A 21,279-nucleotide genomic window follows, 5' to 3' on the forward strand; every position below is an offset into this window, starting at 1 on the left:
CACCAGTCTCCAACATCAGAGGAAAAGCATCACCAGCGTCAGAGGGAGAGCCACACCAGTCTCCAGCATCAGATGGAGAGCCACACCAGTCTCCTGCATCAGAGGGAGAGCCACACCAGTTTCCAGCGTCAAAGGGAGAGCCACACCAGTCTCCAGCATCAGAGGGAGAGCCTCACCAGTCTCCAGAGTGAGAGGGAGAGCCGCACCAGTCTCCAGCATCAGAGGGAGAGCCACACCAGTCTCCAGAGTCAGAGGGAGAGCCACACCAGTCTCCAGAGTGAGAGGGAGAGCCGCACCAGTCTCCAGCATCAGAGGGAGAGCCGCACCAGTCTCCAACATAACAGAGGGAGAGCCTCACCAGTCTCCAGAGTGAGAGGGAGAGCCACACCAGTCTCCAGAGTCAGAGGGAGAGCCGCACCAGTCTCCAGAGTCAGAGGGAGAGCAACACCAGTTTCCAGCATCAGAGGGAGAGCCGCACCAATCTCCAGAGTGAGAGGGAGAGCCGCATCAGTCTCCAGAGTGAGAGGGAGAGCCGCATCAGTCTCCAGCGTCAGAGGGAGAGCCACACCAGTCTCCAGCTTCAAAGGGAGAGCTGCACCAGTCTCCAGCATCAGAGGGAGAGCTGCACCAGTCTCCAGAGTGAGAGGGAGAGCTCCACCAGTCTCCAGTGTCAGAGGAATATGACCTGCTGCTCCCACCTATACTGCCAGTACAGTACAGTACTTGTACACTTCCAGGTATAATGGAAGCCTTTTAATGTTATATTTGTTAATATATGCATCAGTGTGTCAAAACACCACAGTATGGTACTGCACGTACACACTTTTAATCCGAGAAAGCACACAGACTGGGGGTTTGCAAAAAAAAAAAAATTTTTTTAGCTTTTTAATGGTACAGTAATTTTATTAATCACTTGCTTGACATAGTTTGTAAGATGTGTACAGTACAGTATCTAAAGCAACTGAATTTGATGAGTTGATTCACACTGGGGGAGGGGGGTGTATGTTTTGGAGTGGCTGACACAATGAAGATCTACATCTGTCTAGCGTCGTACTTTGATGTAGAAAACTTGGTGATTTGGTGAAGGAAGGGGGTTAAAAAAATCTGATCGCTTTTGATATCTCCCCTTTCATGTCGGGTGTAATATATTGAGATATTGTATGATGCGCCCCCTGCCTTGTGCGTGCAAGACTCTCATGGCTTGCTGTAGTTCATGTTAAGTTGTTCTGTGTTATGCTTAGGGGTCTACTTAAATCGCGGTAAATTTACGTATTTTTCACAGGTAGGTTGAGGAATAAAATTAGGATTTTGCGGGCATTTTGCAGACCTGTTTAAACATTAAAGACATCCAAGTAGACAGTATTTCAGAACACTATACAGCCTAAAAAAGTAGTGGTACTTGCTTCCTTAGTAAAACAGAGTGCTGTCATTTGTTAAAGGCAAGCATGGCGCATCCCCCTGCAGTTGACTTGCCCATACATTGAGACTGCACATCTGCATCCACTGAATTGGTGTTAAGGCAAAGCTTTGCCAAGTTATACAGATGTGGAAATCGATTAGAAACAGCCTCAAAATTCAGTTACTAAAGGGCATCTGGCATGCTTTAATAAAGGCAATGTATGCAGCATGTGCACTGTCCTGTTATTTGTCCCATCCAATAATTTATTTTATTAGTACCGTACCGAGTCAAGTAAGCAGCAAGTTGAAGCGAGGTGGATGTGCTAGATCGTTTTAGTACTGATTTAACTTGCAGACAAGAATACTTTTTGTCTGGGCTGACTTTCCAGTTTGGTTTCTGAAAGCTGTTTATTTTACGTTCTGTTCAGCAGCCTCTGTAGTAGTTTTGTTTAATGTGTGATTCTGAAGCGAAACAGTAGGGATGGGCGTTACCACTGATTTTCTTTTCAATCCGGTACCAAGTAATACCAAGGCTAGTATCCCAATACCAATACCGATACCGATTATTTTAAAAGTCTTCTTATGTACATAAAAAGGGGAAATCTTTGTGATTTCTACAGTGAAAACTGGTAAATGCAGACAACAAAAATTATATTTGAAAGCCTTTGCATTAGTATTAAATAAACTACTCATGATCAGACTTCTCTTTTTGTTTTCTGTTTAATAACAGCAATTATAAAACACATGTTCAATAACGTTCAACAAATGTTCAATTATATTATTACCCTTTTCAGGTGTTGTTCTTCACATCACTTCAACTGAAAATTTGGGCTAATCAGATACCCTGAAGTAAAATCAACAACATAAAATAAAAATCTCTTAAGAAGAAAAGAAGAATAAATGCTGCTCTGATTTCTAGGAACACATACATTTAGCTTTATCTTTTAATTTAGCTTTTAATTTTTAACACATAAACTTCTTACGGCACCAGGCAGGATGCACTTGAGGTCAACACTTGAAATGTAGGCTACATAAAGTGATTGTCAACCTCTACCTTGACTCTTTCCCCATTTATAGGTTTTTGTTTAGAAACAACAGCATGTTGACATTTTCCCCCTTCAGTCTGTTTCTTCTTTTGCTCACTAACTCTCCTGCCTTTGAAAATAAATTATTTCTGAGGGTACGGATGAAGCAATGAATCCCAGGTATTTTGCTGCAAGTCTGCTTAGGGATGGGAATGTTTGCTCATGCTCTTGCCACCAATGTAATGGGTCCTGGTCCCAGGGAATTAACTTTTCCTCTAAGTAACGGCCCATTTCAATGAGTGCATCAGTACCTGTTGAGTGGTGCTGCTGGGCAGACAGAACTTGAATGTCAAAATCCACCCATATCCCTCCTTTTGCTGTAGCTGGGGCAGAGCTTGGGGTAGATGCAGGAGTCACTGGTGAGGCAAATCTTGGCATAGGTGCTGAGGTTGAGCCTGGCGGTGGTGACTCTGAAGTGGGCTGATGGACTTCCTGCATTTCAGTGAGCATTCACTTTTTCATAGTTTCCACATTGTCTCTGTCATGAAATGCAAGGTTTTTAAACCTTATGTCCAAGAACGTGCTGGCTGCGAGACTGTGAAAGGTTTCAATCCCACGGAATCTGCGTTGACATTGCAGTGCCAGCTCTGTGGCAAGGGAGCTACCTTGACGCTCAGTGGCTGCAGCTGCTCTGAGAAGTACTGACACAAGGGGAATCACTTTTGAGACAGAAACATGTTTTTCGGCTGAAACTTCCCGCATTACCTCTTCAAAGGGTCTCAGGGCCTCAGTGGTAAGGTGGATCATGGATAGCTCTTCATTGCTTAAGCATAGGGTGTTCTTTCCAAGTAGACAGAGGGCTGTGGTAACTGCTTCCCTCTGTTCATGGAGTCTCTCCAACATGCAGAATACAGAATTCCACCTTGTTTCTACTGATTGAATCAGTTTATGCTCTGCCACCTTCAGTTTCATTTGTATTTGTTTGAGCATCTCTGTGGCTTTCGTGCTGTGGTGGAAAAAAGATAAAATGCTACTGCATTTTTCCAGGAGCTGAACAACATCAGGAACAGCTTTAATTCCATCTTTTACCACAATGTTTAAGGGGTAGTGCTTCCACCCAGCCTTGTGCACTGCAGAAACCATATTTGCACCATTGTCTGTAACAACTGCTACCACCTTCTGAGTTATGCCCCATTCATCTGTTATTCTTTTTTGCTCTAAACTAATGTTGTCAACTGTATGCTGTCCATAGAAACTACAGGTTTCTAAAACAAACTCCTGCATTTGCCAGTTATCAATGAAATGACAGGACTCAGTCAAATATGCCTCTGTGGACCTTGAAGTCCACATGTCTGTTGTGAGAACCACACTGTGTGCACGTTGACAATTTGCCCTTACTTTGTCTTGACAGTCTTTATACATGTCGGCAATTGTACCCTCCATCAAGCGTTTGCGGCCTGGGATTTTATAGCACGGATCAAGGGTCTTGACAAATGCATTAAAACCTCTAACTTCAACAATTGAGATTGGCTGGAGGTCCCTCACAATCATCTCTCCCAGGCTTCTTGTAACCTCTGCAGCTCTTTGGGAGTCATCTATGAAAAATAAAAATACTTATGTCCTACAAGCTACACTACATGCAGTTATGTCTTTATACTGTATGGGCAGTATATAGGAGTAACTCTCATTCAGCCTAAAATAGTTAGACTAAGTAGCTACAGGCAAATACTTAACATTTAAAGTGTGTAATTTAATTAATGTATGAAGAGTTTCATTCCAAAATGCATTATTCACCATTTGATAAAAGTGACACCTTTGTGATAAAATGATGGCTGGCATAAGAGTTATATTCACCAGATCATTCCTGAAGATATTAGCAACCTGAGAAATCCTGAGCAATGGATATCAGTTTTTAATGATATTAACCTTAGTCGGGGTATCAAGAGTATTAGTGTATATGTACATGCACCCACTGTAAAATTATGCTCCTCAAGAAATAAAAAGTATTAACTGATTTCTGTTCAAATGATTAAAATAACCTAATATTATCACTTAGATACCTGGATAATGCCTGCCTCTCTGAAAGGCTTCTGTCAGAGAACTCAGCTTCACTCTGTCACTAGACGAGGCGGTATTTGTCTGTGTTCTCTCCCCCTCCTCTAATCGCCTCCGCTGCAACTCGTCATGTTCTCGTGTGTGACTGATTTTTATGTGTTTTAGAAGGTTTGTGGTATTGCCACAATATCTTACACACTTTTGACATATGTCACATTTTGATTCATTGTTTTTTATTGGAGTGAAGTGACTCCAAACGATGCTTTGTTTTCTTTCGGCCATGAAAGCAGAGCAGCACTGGTAACTGTGTTCACCCTCCTTTATGTGACTGACTGTGACTGAGTGACTGCGTGTGTCTCGGCGTGCCAGTGTATAGGCTATATGAGGAGCGAAGGGAGAGGGCGGAAGGAGAAGTAGTTCCTATCCTAAACAACAATGTGCTACATTTCATTTTATTTTATTTTCACTTTTCAATATCTGATACACATTTAGTCTCATAAAAAAAATAAAAATTAAAAAAAAATCACTGGCTAAAGAAAGCACCTGGTATCGATATTTTTATGTGAGGATCGATTCTCAAAAATGAAACGTCAGGATTGGAAGTATCGATACTTTGGATCGATCCGCCCATCCCTACTAAACAGAGATCGATCGTATTTTTTCCAAAGACAAATTAAGATATGCAAAATAATTACCTCAATCTGCATGTACAGTTTCTTTGGGAAATATCTTTTACCGAAATATACTTTGCTTTTGTCGTCCATTTCTACTATTTTACCTCCAGTGCTGAAAACTAGATTTTAGCAACCTAAATGAAAACAATGTAGAACCTAACTTTGTCCCACTCCCTGCTGCACATTACACTTCACAAAAAAAGCAGTACAGACGCGCTGATAAGCTGACTACAACTTCTCATTTCAGTAGTAAACAACAATGTTGGCTGCTTTTGGAGATTTTTTTTTTTTTTTTTTTTTTTTGTAAATGTTATTTGTCGACATTTGTATTTGTTTTTTGCTTACGTGCAACGCATACAGGACGGCGAAGGAATAAAAGAAAATGCTTCTACAGAAAGAAGATGCATAGTTTGCGTCTCTTGCATTGTGCAGTTGTTAATTTAAACAAGGTTTTTTTCTCCATACTTGTCCATATCCATTGGCCCCTAAAAGAGGTGAATTTCACGGTGACCCCCTCAATTTCACGATTTCTGCAAAATCGCGATTTAGGATGACCCCTAGTTATGCTTAAGGGCTGTGAGGAGTGGCTTTGAAAGGCAGACAATAAACCAGGGTATAAGGATTATTTGACATACCTGTACTGTGGGTAAAAGCATGTACTGTGATTAAGATAAGATTTTCACCATCAGTGAATTATCAAATAAAACAAAAATATAATTACATGTAAAATGACAACACATGAAATGTCCTCATCTTGTACTGGTATCTTTAGCAGAAATATTTCCAATAGTTGCAGCTGGTGTCTTTTGTTAAACTAAACTGTCTTCTAATGAAACAGGTAGTTTTGTCAATAAGTCAAAATTACTTTCATACAATTGTTCAAGTATATAAACAAAATAATAGATAACATTTAATTAAATAATGTACACAATTAAAATTCTTAAATTACATTGTTGACTTTTGTCACCCTTGGGAAATATATTGTTAAGAGACCCACTCATTGCTTCTCTGTTTTAAACCTGCACATAGCTGCACGGTAAGTGGAAATAAGTGATGACTGTATTTACAACTAATGTAGGTTGCATAAATACGCACACAATTAAACATCAGATGAGAAGTAGGATATTTAAATTATGTGTATTTTAACAATGCATTTTACTATAAGGCATTTCTTAAGCAAAGGGATTGTTCAACTTTTTAATATACTTGATAGGCTTTGGCATATTCGAGCTGCTACCGCAATCATAAAGTACAGTATAAAAATGACTAATAGTCCAGCCGAATGGTGAAAAATTGTGGTTTTTATGCTAAAAGCACCACATTTCTGCACCTATATAGAGTTTGACCTACTTATCAATATTAGCTATAGACACAATTGAAATTTTTCAAAATGGCCACTATTTTCAAGATGGCCTCTGTTTATTTTTTAAGATTTAGACTTTTACAGATGTTTGGTTTGTAAATTACATATTGATCACTGTTTTTGGTTAAAATTTGCACTAGATAGGTAATGAACTATCTGGTATATCTATATATTTTTTAAATGGTTAATATTTTCAATATGGCTGACAAAGATTACTGAAAAATAATGATTATGGCCAATAATTAGTGAGAACTTTTCATATTTCATATAATTATTGCTCCAGAATTACACAGAGAGTAAATATAAAGCTATGGTGTATCTTTCTTCCACTTTGACTCTCTTGAAAATCTCAAAGTCTCACATGTAACCCGATGGTAATTATCCCCTTTGGCTTATACCCCTATCTTTTTAACAAAATTCTTGTACTTGACTGACCATTGTGACTGATTGGTAAACAGTGTTTTTTATTCAGGAACAGAGTTTGTTTTTATGTACAATATTTCAAATGTAATTCTAGAATTGTTTTGTTCTTCCAATGCTTATTCGCGTTCACAATGTCCTCGACATTTGCACAGTGCTGTACACAACACCTGTGCTCTCACACGTTTGCAGCGCCCCTACATCCCTTATCCACTTTGCATCCACACTTTAAAAGAACATAAGAACATACAGTAAAAAAGTTTACAAACGAGAGAAGGCCATTCGGCCCATCTTGCTTGTTTGGTTGTTAGTAGCATATTAATCCCAGAATCTCATCAAGCAGCTTCTTGAAGGATCCCAGGGTGTCAGCTTTAATAACATTACTGGGGAGTTGATTCCAGACCCTCACGATTCTGTGTAAAAAAGTGGCTCCTATTCTCTGTTCTGAATGCCCTTTTGTCTAATCTCCATTTGTGACCCCTGGTCCTTGTTTCATTTTTCAGGTCAAAAAAAAGTCCCTTGGGTCGACATTGTCGATACCTTTTAGAATTGTGAATGCTTGAATCAGGTTGCCAAGTAGTCTTCTTTGTTCAAGACTGAATAGATTCAATTCTTTTAGCCTGTCTGCATATGACATGCCTTTTAAACCCAGAATAATTATGGTTGCACTTCTTTGCACTCTTTCTAGAGCAGCAATATCCTTTTTGTAGCGAGGTGACCAGAACTGAACACAATATTCAAGATGAGGTCTTACTAATGCATTGTACAGTTTTAACATTACTTCCCTTGATTTAAATTTAACACTTTTCAAAATATATCAAAGCTTCTTGTTGGCCTTCCCCACGTTGTCTAGATGAAGACATTTCTGAGTCAACATAAACTTCCAAGTCTTTTTCATAGATTCCTTCTTCAATTTCAGTATTTCCCATATGATATTTATAATACACATTTGTATTGCCTGCGTGCAGTACCTTATACCTTTCTCTATTAAATGTTATTTGCCATGTGTCTGCCCAGTTCTGAATGCTGTCTATATCATTTTGAATGACCTTTGCTGCTGCAACAGTGTTTGTCACTCCTCCTGTTTTTGTGTCATCTGCAAATTTAACAAGTTTGCTTACTATACCAGAATCTAAGTCATTAATGTAGATTAGGAGTAGCAGAGGACCTAATACTGATCCCTGTGGTACTCCACTGGTTACCACACTCCATTTTGAGGTTTCTCCTCTAATCAGTACTTTCTGTTTTCTACATGTTAACCACTCCCTAATCCATGGACATGCGTTTCCTTGAATCTCTACTATGTTCAGTTTGATAATTAATCTTTTATGCAGGACTTTGTTAAAAACTTTCTGGAAATCTAAATAAACCATGTCATATGTTTTGCAATTATCCATTATCGATGTTGCATCCTCAAAAAAAATCAAGCAGGTTAGTTAACACAATCTCCCTTTCCTAAAACCATATTGAATGTCTCCCAGGATACTGTTACCATATAGTAATTTTCCATTTTGGATCTTATTATAGTTTCCATAAGTTTACATATAATAGAAGTCAGGCTTATTGGTCTGTAGTTACCTGGTTCGGTTTTGTTTCCCATTTGTGAATCGGTATTACGTTTGCCATTCTCCAGTCTGTCGGTACAACCCCTGTGTCAAGAGACTATTGCATGATCTTGGTTAGCGGTTGGTAAATAACTTATTTCATTTGTTTGAGTACCATTGAGAGGATCTCACCCAGCCCAGGAGATTTGTTTATTTTAAGAGCTCCTAGTCCCTTTAACACTTCTGCCTTGGTTATGCTAAAGTTATTTAAAACCGAATAGGAACAGGTTGACGTGTGGGGCATGTTGTCCATATCATCCTTTGTAAAAACTTGTGAAAAGTAATCATTTAATATATTTGCTATTTTTTTTTCTTCGTCTATGATTTTGCCATTTGTATATCTTAGACATTTAACCTCCTATTTGAATGTTCTCTTGCTGTTTTAATATTGGAAAAACATTTTGGAATTGGTTTTAGCCCCCTTAGCAATGTTCATTTCTATCTCTATCTTGGCCTTTCTAACTTCCTTTTTGACTTGTGTTTGCAGTTCCGAGTACTCTTTCTGTGTACTTTGTTTTTGGTCCCTTTTAAACGGTCTTTAAAGTGCCTTTTTTCGCTGAATATTTTTTTTTAAATTGATCTATTAAACCATTTTGGCAATTTTGTTTTAGATTTAGATTTGTCTACTTTTAGGATGTAATTGTTTTGCGCCTCTAGTACGACATTTCTAAAAAACAGCCATCCTTCTTCTGTGGATGTTTTCTCTATTTTACTCTTTATTTTACTAATATATTTCTGTTAGTCTCTGTTTTATACCTTCAATGTATAACAGATTATTTTGCTCGGCATCTGAATTTGGCAGTGTGACGGAGTGTCCCGCCCTTTTATGTTTAATTGTGTTTTATATTGTATGTAGTGTGTTAATGTTGGTGTTCATATATAAAATAGATGGGATACAAATATGGGTTACGAGCACGAGTGTTTAAAATGTATATTTGTATTTAGGCACGAGGATTGCACAGCACTTCACGTGCTGGTAAAATAATATGTGAGCACGGGGAATTGCACTTTTATTAATTCACGTGCAGTTGTACCGAGACTCCAATTGAACGATTGATTAGCAATCGAGTCTCGGTACAGCTGCATAAAAGCAGCATGTTTTTACTCACTCAGGGTTGTGTGTTTTGTGAGTGGAGAAGGGGTGTGGAGAGTAGTATTAAAAACAAAGAGAAGGAAAAGTAATTGATTTCACTCACGTTTGTCTGTTCGTCCACTGTTTACTGTTTTGTCGTTTTGTTTGTCTGTTTTATTTGTCGTCAAGTGCCCTGTGCTGATTTGTTTAAATTTTTTGTTTATTTTATTATTTAATAAAACGCTGCATGCCGTAGCTTCTCAGGGTCACCGCCATTACATGTTTTGGTTTCTGTGTTCTTCTGGGTCTAACGTCACCACTACTGTCATCCTGGTCACAGGCGGTCTATAGCATTCTCCTATTATTATACCCTTTGAATTTTTGTCCATTATTCTGACCAATATTGATTCGGCATTGTTTTCTTCGTCCAGATTTAACACCTGGGCTTAAAGACTGTTTCTAATGTATGGTGCTACCCCTCCACCTCTTCTCTTCTGTCCTGCCTGTCTTTCCTATACAGTGTATACCCACAAATATATTCGTCTCCATCACTCTCACAACCAAGTTTCTGTAACACCTATCACATCATAGTTACTTGTTAGTGCAGTAGCTTCAAGTTCTAACATTTTGTTTATGATACTTCTAGCATTTAGATAAATACATTTAATGGCTGTCTTACCGAGTTGTTGCCCTTGTTTTGATGTGGTCTCCCTTCTGTTTTTTTTTGTTTATTTCTGCCCCCTTCCTTTCTAGTTTAAATGCTTCTGAACCTTTTCTCCAAGTAGATTGCTCCCCTTTTTATTTAAGCGCAGTCCGTCCTGCCTATATAGATAGTCCTTGTTGTAGAATGCAGTCCAATGTTCAAGATAGGTGAAGCCGTCTTGTGTGCACTTTTGTGTTTTCAGCCATGCGTTTAGATTATTTTTTTCCAGCTATCCATAATACCACAGTTTTGGTCTTGTCTTTTAATTTCTTTCCTAGCTCTTTGAATTTCTTTTGCAAGGATTTTGGTCTGTATCTTTCAATGTTGTTTGTACCGATGTGTATGACTACTACCGGGTTGTCTCCTGTTCGTTATAGGAGCCTGTCCACGTTCTCAGTGATGTGCGTGATAAAGGCTCCTGGAAAGCAGTACACTGTTGTAGTAAGGGGGTCCAAACTGCAAACTGAACTTGCTGTGTTTCTCAATATGGGGTCCCCAACAATCATGACCTCCCTTCTTTTTGCTGTCTAGCCACCACTGTTAATAGGGTCCTTGATGTTGTTCCTTTCCAGCTGCTCTGAGCTTCAGCTTGTTATCAGGCAGGATTCTGATGCTTGTGGAAGTGTAGTCCAAAAAGACTCCCACATCTGTGTTGGTCCTCTCATCCATCCCCATTCATCTGGGCAAGGCATCTGAAGAGAAGGCACCAATGCATGTCCCCAACTGTGTCCAGCATGGTATGCAGCTCTTTTAGCGTGCTGAAGTAAAGCTGCAGCAGTTGGAGGAATTGCATCAATTGACCTGCCTTTGTTTGTAATGAGCTCTTTGCGAGCCACATTTACTCTTGTGCATGTGCTTCCTCTGTCATACATAACTATGACATTCCTTTCAAGCAAAGGCATTACTTCCTTTATGGTACTGACATTGGTCAGAGCTTTAAAAGCTGGTGTAATATCTTCAAACACTTTCCTCTGCTTGCAAAAGCAGATGTCTGGTCATATCCAGTGAAGGCATGAAATGCGAAAAGAGATTGTGCTTTCTCTTAGCCCAATGATTCGGAAATGGCATGTCCAGGAAGGTACCTGAAGTGCTTCCCAACTCCAAATGCAATCCACAGTTCAATCAGGTTTATATGCCAGGTCACTGCAATGGCAAACACCAACACATCTGTGACAGCTGTGTGCACCATCATTTTTCTGTAGCCTTGCTTGGCAGGATCATCCACTAGAGGAGGAGTATGGTGTCAACTACTTCATGACTGCATGGTGATAGGTCACTAGTATCATCCCATGATTTGCTGCAGAGCACCTCTTGTCCTTTACTTGAAATCATCTGCAGCTGTTGCTCACATTCAATTGTGACTGTTTGCTCAGCCAGGTAGTTGAAGATCTCAGATTTGTTCTCATCAACCCTGAGGAATGCTTCCCAATTGCCTAATAGTCTGGTATTAGGCTAGACACGCCTCCACACACCTTTACCTTGTTTACTGCGTGTCATAGCTTTGAGGCTTAAAGGTACATATTAATCCCAGATAATGTCTACTCTGCTCACATGTTGTAGTTGTTTTTTTTTTTTTTTATATATATATATATATATATATATATATATATATATATATATATATATATATATATATATATATGGCCAGTTTCATGTCTGGGGCAAATAACTTTTAAGCCCGTAAGACCTTTTGGGCAAATTCTTGAAATGTCTTGGATGCACCAGGCATGGTGATAATGGCTGCACCATCAAGAATCAAAACATCAACAATGTAATGAATCCAAACTGTAATGAATCTTTAGGATGTTTTGCATTGCTATTTGCATGGACCTTATATGCTAAATATCCCTTCACAATAATCATTTTATCAAACACATACTCAACAAATGTATGTTTCTTTAGGAATTTAAATAGCTATCCAGACATATTAAGCACTATATTAATTAAACAAATGTATATAAGAGGCTTGTCCACACCTTAAACCCCTCATTGTGTATGTGTAGGTAAAAAGCCTATGGGTGCAAGGATTAGTTATGAGCACAATGTTTTTAAATCATGTATCAGAGTGATGAACAGCATATGTTATACTAATTATATGCTTTATAACTAAAAACAGTGATCAATATGTGATTTACAAACCAAATGACAGTATCTGCATTTTGTGTACGAATGGCAGCCATCTTGAAAATAGCAGCCATTTTGAAAACTTTCAATTGGGTCTATATCTAATTTTGATAGGTAGGTCAAAGTCTATACATGTGCAAAATGTGGTGCTTTTAGCATAACACCAACATTTCCTTAAAAAATCTGCTGGACTTTAACTCAAATGTAAAGCTTTGAGCTTTTGGTATCACATGCTTCAGCATATGACACCTGCTGGTGAAACACTCTATTTCAGTAGTAATCTGTAACAAACCAGTTTCTAGTCAGATAACGCCCTCTAGCGTGCAGAAGATGTATGAAAGGTTAACAAAACTGCATATCGTACTGACTTCAGTTCTACCGTACAGAATATTGTGCCATATTGCGAGATTTTTATAGCTGGTTTTCGCTACCACTTTATATGACAGAAATATCAATGACAATTTGTTAATACAATACCCCTGTCAAGGAAATTATTATCTTTAAATGTTGGATTTTAAGCATTTTAACTCCAATGCTTCTTTACACCATGATGCTCTATCTTCTCTTCAATATAAATTACAATCATCAACCAACATCTGCAATAAACTTGAAATGAGGTTTGCTAATATTGTAATGAACATGTACAGCAGAGCAGTTTCCTTATTAAAGCAGAAAGAAACATGCTAATTGTGAAATGTGTTTTCTCTAGATGTTAGATAAAATGATGATTCAATTTCATTATTTCCACCTTTAGAAAAGTGTATGCTCGTTTACATTCCAACCCTCCCTGAGGGCTTCAACTACCCAGTAACTGTGTCCCTCCTGTGGCAGGACGGTGTGGCAAAGTGGTTGGTAGGGGGAACGGGTGTAGCGGTGATGCGATGCAGGAGTGACAGGCAGACAATGGTTTCCAGTGCAAAGGTGCTTTTATTTATAATCTAGGTCTGGTGACCGTAAAATAATAAATCCCCGGCTATACACAACAATGTGTAAAGCGCGGGGAAAGCAATAACAGGGCACAGTCCCGAACAAAAACAAACACATGGTCACCAGTCCTGGGTGAGTGCAAACGTGCTTATGGTGGGTGAAGACACAGTATTTTGTGACGGTTCTGTGCAGAGGTGATCCGGATCGTGCTGACCCTGGTCAACAGCTCCGGATAGGTGAATTAACTGTCTGGTGGTGCAAAACGCAGACAATTACAAAACAGACTAAACACAATACACAACTCTTTTCACTTTCTGCACGAGAGCTCCTCTCTCTGTCCTTCTCTCTGCTGAGCTTTTACCCAAACGAAGGAAAAGATCAGCGTTACCGTGGCCCCTATATGTACTCCCGCATGACATCTAGGTAAATGGTTGCAGCTGCCTTATTACTTGCAGCTGCCCCTCGTTTACCTTTCAGGTCAATACGGTCCTACAACAGAGTCTCGCTTCCTTCCAGGCTGACCGACTTCCCGGTCCTGGAAACGAACTGTCAGGCCAGCCCTTCCAGATACTTCTCCTCTCGTTCTTTAGCGCCCTCACAGGTCGGGAGGGAGATTTAACACCAGAACTCACTGTATTTCTGTCACAGTCGGGTAAGATCATTACATTAACACAGTAGCATATATCTACTGTATAGGAGGTTTAGTTAAGTGCATTGTTGATTTTAGATCATTTAGCTTCACAGACTGAGAAAAACCCTGTGTTTCTCAATGGTCATCCTGTCATGTTTTCATAATGAAAAAAGGGATTCAAATCATAAAGAAGGTATCTGTATAAAACTGTTCTGCGCTTGACGGTAGTGATTTTTCTGCAGATGCTAAGCTATTGGCATTACACGAGAAGAGAAAGAACAAACACTGTGCGATATAATATGTGGCTTGTCGCCAGTGGCTGCAAATTAAAAAAAAAACTGTAGGACATATTCCCTGAATATGATAATACATGAATGTGTATTAATGATACAACTGGAGTAATTAATGAAACTGCTGTGTCTTAGGAAAAAGAGCAAACTGTTGTGTCTTAAGAAAAAGGGCCCCTTGGTTCCTGGCAGAAATACTGAACAGAAGATGACACAAAATATAGATATAAACAATTCTCAACTGCAACAACAAGCTGATAGATGAAAGGAAGCAGACAAAGGACAAATCTCAAAGATTTGTGAGTTAAAAAGGCAAGATACGCAAATGATCTCATGAAGTGGCCACTCAACAAAGGAAAAAAACTATAAAAATCCAAGCAAAATTGAACGCTAAACAACGTGCTGTCACTCTGTTAAGCAAAGCTGCAACTCCGGGACTCTGCCTGGAACAGACCCAAGACGAGGAAGCAAGCTGCAGCGAGTCAACGACCACAAGCAAATGTCTTTAAAAGTAAACTTGCCATATACTTAATCTATATACCATTAATAAGCTTAATTTGAAGATTGTTTGCATCATCTTAGTTGAGCCTGTGTGCTTGGATGTGGGCGTGTGGGTGTGTGAGCAAGCTACTATGTCACAGCCTGCTTGCTTGCTTGCTTGCTTGCTGGGGTGTGAGGAGACAGGCGGTGTCATATTTCAATTGCCTGCTAGTCAAGTAAAGGCAGTGAGAGTTTTGAATGGTGTTTGTGCTTAGAGACTAACAGATTTACTTTATGACTTTTCTAATTTCTGTTTATTATTTCTGTACTTAATAAAATACTACTATTGACTAACTATTCCTTGTGTCTGCGCGTGAATGTGTGTTTATAGTAAATCCTCAATCTTTGTAACACATCAATTTAAATATTGTTAGTAAGAGAACTAATCAACCCAGATAAACATTAAATTATCAATTATTGAATTGTTCCTACAAAACCTACTGCTGGCAGTTGTTTTTCAGGCTACTCTACTTTTTGATTTTGCTAATTTTTTAATATATGATTGAATTTGGTCGTTCATTCAAATGCGCAACAATATAACATACTTATTCATTTAGATCAAGCATGAGAATGGTGTGAGTAATAAACACTTAAGGGCCAATGTACATCTAAACAAAAACAATTAAAGCCTACTGTGGCAGGGCTTAGGCCCTGCAACTGTAAATAGTAAGATTTTTTGTTCTGTGTAAATAAAGTTTGTTGAAATGTTTAAGTTTGTGTTAAATGTGGCAGGGCTGGGAGTTAGAATATCTTTATAACAAGACCAGTATAGAAGAAGGCCAAGTGTTAATTGATTTATTGATTAATAATTAACCCTGGCAACCTGTTATAAAAGTTGGAGAGCCAATTCTTTGTTCTCTATAAGCTGGAGGTGAAGGACTGTGAATCTGTGGAGAGACCACACAACTGTGTGTATATATCCAGGGTGAGGAACCAACTACACAACCACCGTGTGTCTAACCAGGGTCATGAGTGCCACTGAGGATCACGGTGTGTATATCAGGATCATTGGTATTTAAAATAGGGCTTTGTTTAGGGGATTTTAATCCCACCCGTCTAACTGAGTGTGTGTCAGGGAAAAGGATCCTGGAGCGGGACCTCCTTTCTAGTGGCAGCAGCACTCAACCACTATTTTGGCATCTTTAGTTTAATTAGCTATGTTTTGCCCACTGTGTTTTATTTTGCCATTTTCTTTTACATTCCAGTTTGTGTAGGTTGGCCCGTGCTCTGCCATCGCTGGTACTGGCACGTAGTTGTTTTTGTTTGTAAATAAATATGTGCAGCTGAGTGGCGTGTCAACGTCAACGTCCGTATCTCTCCAATCTCTCGTCTGTCAGTGGATACCCACACCCCTATTATACCTATACACAGAATTCAGATTTTACATTGTTTGCCTCGCCTGTGGTGTTCACTTAAATCAATCAATTTATTTATTTATTTATTTATTTATTTTCGCTCTGGTTTACACTGAAATGTACTGACAAGATGCACTATGACAGAAAAAATACTAAACAGCAGACTCCCTAAACTTATTCTGTCAGCATATCCCTCTTCTAGTAAATAAGTCACCATATTTTAAACCTATATTATAAATCTATCTTTATAGCCTATTTAAAAATTAAACATTCACAGCATTTGATTGCATGGAGATCAAATGTGAAACATACACGTGAGGCTTGTCTGAGCCGCTGGAGAAAGTGTTTAACTTTACGAATTACAATGTGGAATTCAACCACTGTAAAAGACTTTATAGATTTTATGTGATGCAGAAGTGGGTAGAGGGTTTGGTGCTTTTGACACCTGTTGCATTTGAAGGTATTAGCATATTAAAATGGCAGGACAGGTTGTGATTACAGGATATTCTTTGCCCAAACCCCCACACACACGCAAACACACTACTAAACACAGCACACGTAATTAACAGACACACAAACATTATATATGTTTACACTGCTTAGGAAGAATACATTTTCAAAACAATGCATTGGGATGCACATGTCTTGTCCAACTGAACAAAATAGACTGCTAACCATGTATATATGAGTAAATAACAAAAACTTGTTACATTCTTGATTACAACAGAAATGAGTAGCAATACACAGTGTAAGTAACAGAAGGCTTTGCATCCAGTCATTTACAGACTACAAACATTACGATTATGTAGTATACTGTAAATCCCCTTTTATTTACAGGCTATTAATTTGATCAAATTTTGCAACGTCAATATAATCAGTCTCACTCTCTTTGACATGATCTTATCATTTTACCATATCCTTAAGAGGGCTAGTCATAAATACACTGTTAAATAACTGATGGAACAGTGTACAAACAAGCAAAATATGTTTCACTCCCCATTTGTGGTCATGCGGGGTCCAGTTTTGATCTTGTAAAATGATTTAGCTAATCTAAAGGCTGCGCTAGCCACTTCAAATACTGTATTGTATATAGGTCTAACATAGTCATTAACAGTACACAAACTAACACATTCCACCCCACCATGGACATATTAAAAAGAAAAGGCTTGGGATCTAAATAAAAAATTACTGCATCTAATTTAGCGTTTTCCTAAAAAATCACTAAACAAAACAAGAGGGAGCAGGTGTAAACTTACAGAATAAATCCATGCACACAAACTACTCACCTTCACAAGACTACATGGTCTATGAGAATGTCTGTCATAATCAACACAGCCATGCAGGTTAGCATCTGAAATCCATTCCTGTATGACAGTACCAGTCACATATTTTTGTAGTATGTTAACTGCATCTTTAACCTGCGGAAATAAAAAAGAAAAACCATCACACATAAATTTTACATCTGTGTAAGGTGGCTGTAGGTCATCATAGTGATTTACGTTTTGTGAAAGCTCTGATGGCTCTAGTTTTGAATTTCAGGATTACACTGACATTGAACTGTATGTCAATGTAATCCTGAAATTCAAAACTAGAGCCATCAGAGCTTTCACAAAACGTAAATCACTATGATGACCTACAGCCACCTTACACAGATGTAAAATTGTAAAAAAACAAACAAACATATACTCCTGATTCTGATTCTCACAAAATGTCTGCAAAACAGCTATCTTCTTTGTTTGTGTCTGTGTTATCTCTGTGGTGAAGGGGCTATGTGTATTGCTCAGATACGGCCCTTTTTTTCGGCTTCTCTCGGCGCCTATCGGTCTCACTCGGCCATTGAAAGTTTTTTCTCGGCTTTTTCCGGAGAAAAAACAACTAAAGACCTGTGCTTGATGTCTTTTTTATGTCAGACAGGGTGTAACATCGGACTGGAAAGGGAAAATTGTAATGTCGGATCTGGTCCCACATAGGACCGCAAAGGGTTAAAACGTAAGTAGTAGGGTTCTGAAAAATATAGCGTTGTACGTCCCCATGTGCTACAACTGTTTAAATAACACAGCTGTATTGTTTCTTTTTATTGTTAACATCCTGACAACTTTTTACACTTATAACTTTAAAGTCTGTTTCAAAGCTCTTTTCAAAATGTCCACTCCAAAAAAAAAAGTAGATTTTCTGGATTTTCTGTTCTGTACTACCATCATGGATCATTATTTCTGTGTTACCTGTTTGACAATGTGGGCAATAATCCTTGCATTATCGGTGCACTAGATCGGCATTTTGAAAAGAGCTTTGAACAGTTATAACTGTAAATAGTTGTCAGGATGTTAACAATTAAAAAAATAAATAAATACAGGTACGTTATTTAAACATGCTCTATATTTCTCAGAACCCCACTAACTGTTTAAGGTATTGTACTTGTGACCTGTTCTGAAAAAAACAAGTTAAAAATGAAATGCCCTATCCACTCTGCTAAAATAATGCGTGATGCATGTCTAAATACAATCAATTCATTCAAAACGTGTCAATCGTGTATTATATATGTGATGTGAACAGGGTAAATGGATTATATTTATCTGCTACCAGTCCAGTTTTTTTTTTTTAATTTCCTCAATATTAAGTCACTACTGAAATGATTTCTGTCATATGAAGCTTTGTAAAACACCTGTCATGAAAGGGAACTTAAGCGAGAAAAATCACAGAATACAGCTGTGTAGGAAACCAATATTGTTTGGTCTTTATCATCCGGGAAACCAAAAAATTACTGACCCTATTATAACAGCCACCTTAAGGGTTTCATGTCAAAGTGCCAATAGATTTTACTTAAGGAGTTTACATAACACATTTGCAAAGAACAACTCAGGTTTCAAGCAGGTCTGCACATGTAGCATGTAGCCCGAAACCTTCAAAATGAGGTATTTTTTAAAGCTATTTGATCGCTGCTTGCTGTTATTTTAATGCTATGTTTTCTGGTCATGCATTTTAGCTTGAGGTCTCATGAAGAAACTCAATTGACCGTGATCTGGGGAGTGGTGTGGCTTCATGGTTACACAGTAGAACAACAGACTTTCCAAATTTTACAATAAACAGGTAACCAATTTCCTTCTTGGGTTGAATTACAATTTGAGTCAATTGCAAGATGTAGGGCTTGTCCTGTAGCTCGTGGCTGTACATGTAGCCCCGTGTAACCACTAAGCTCATCACACCCTAACCTGCCCTATATTGCAGGCTTGCAACCGAAACCTACCAAATTCAGGAGGAGTCATTTCAATATACCAAACAACAGTATTATTCATATTAACACTAATCTCTTGCCAAGAAACCTTACTATACAAATGTATCATTTCTTGGTGATTAGTATCTGCCCTACGCTAGACAGTTTTACCACTCAAGTTGTTTTTGGTGGTGACATTTAATCATATAGTACAGTAATTTCTTTTCTGCACAACAAACTCTCGGAGTGTAATCAAGATGGTATATTTAATGTATATGTGCTGTTAGTAATTGAATCATTAAATGAAAGACCCTTTTTGAAAACCAACCATGGACTCTGTGGCCGTCTTTTTAATAAGTTAATACGTTTTTATGTTATAGTAGGTTCTATGGTAAACTTCTAACAAGTATTGGGACTATATGTATAACTTTGAAATAAGTTGTTTATCAAAAGAAAATATTTCATTAAATATGGCAGAACTTTAGCAGAGTGCTGTATTATTGTATTACTTTAACCCCTTCTCTGCTGAGGCCCTTATGATGCTCTGGAACTACAACAGTTTTTTTTACAGAAAAATGACCATATGCTACCTTCCAAATACCCCAAGTATGTATATATATATATATATATATAATATATATATATATATATATATATATATATATATATATATATATATATATATATATGTTTCTGAAGTTTTCTTTGGTGCCACATTTTTGTGGAAAGTACAGCTATTATTGTGAACAAAGTGCTACTTTTTCATAAAATGTATTATCACACTAAAATCTTAATGTTTTATGTGCTAGACTGACACCAGGCCACTTCGACTTTTTCACTTTGAATTATGCAGCATTGGCAAAAGTACACATTTGTTGAATCTGCACAAAATACAGATTTTAGAAACAGGTAACATAACATCACCCTTCAATGGTTTGTTACCCATAATCTTTCCACAATCTAATGTAATGTCACCATTTGCAGTAAAAATCACTTGTTTTTCACAATATTTGGAACTGTGAGCATGACAGCTTCCACTGTTGAAAAGACAGTGGCTTTATATTGCCCTGAGTGTCCCGAGTTAGATACTAAATATGTGTACTGGAACTGATACAGCCTCATTGTAGATGGTGGTGAGGAGGTACACATCTCTTTTTTGTCTGTGTATTTAATTGCCAGCATTTCCTCAAAAATCTTTGAGCCAAACATCCAGTTTTAATGGCTTACCAAAAAAGTTTCTGAAGGGACATTCATAGTCACACTCTCAACATTTTCTTCTTCAAAAGGATTCAAAAGTCCTGCTGGTTTACATTCATCAAAATATTATTTATTTTTTTAAAAACACGATAGTAAAACAAACAACGTGTTTCGACACCCAATGTGTCTTCATCAGGTTCACATTGGTAAGGTGTCCAAACATGTCTGTTTGTTTTACTACTATCCCCCACCCCAGTCTGCGGCAGGTAAAATGAAGCCATTTCTCTGCCTTGAACCTCCTGCAAAAAAATCTGCAAGCCCTAGTAAACTACCTGCAGCTCTAAAACACTGATTTGGAGATCCTTCCATGGGGGGTTCCACACACTTTTCACAAACCGGCCATTCCACACAGACCCCCGGCCCAGGCTGAACATGTCCGTGGTGACAACTTCCATTCTGGTGACACTGCCCAGCACTGCGTCTAGGCATAGATGGGCCGGCTGTTTCCACCAAGAAAGTGCCTTTAGATAGTGTGTGCTGAAAAACCCTGCTGTTGGACCAGGCCTGCAGAGGGTGCATGCGCAGTAGACCCAATGGAAGGGTCTGGGAAGCTGCTACCATCAGGCCCAGAAGTTTCTGGAATGTTCCTACCGTAAGCGAGGCTATTGTCTGCACTCTACAGTCTGCCAGAGT

Source organism: Polyodon spathula, chromosome 6 (assembly GCF_017654505.1).
Source record: "Polyodon spathula isolate WHYD16114869_AA chromosome 6, ASM1765450v1, whole genome shotgun sequence".
Lineage (NCBI taxonomy): Eukaryota > Metazoa > Chordata > Actinopteri > Acipenseriformes > Polyodontidae > Polyodon > Polyodon spathula.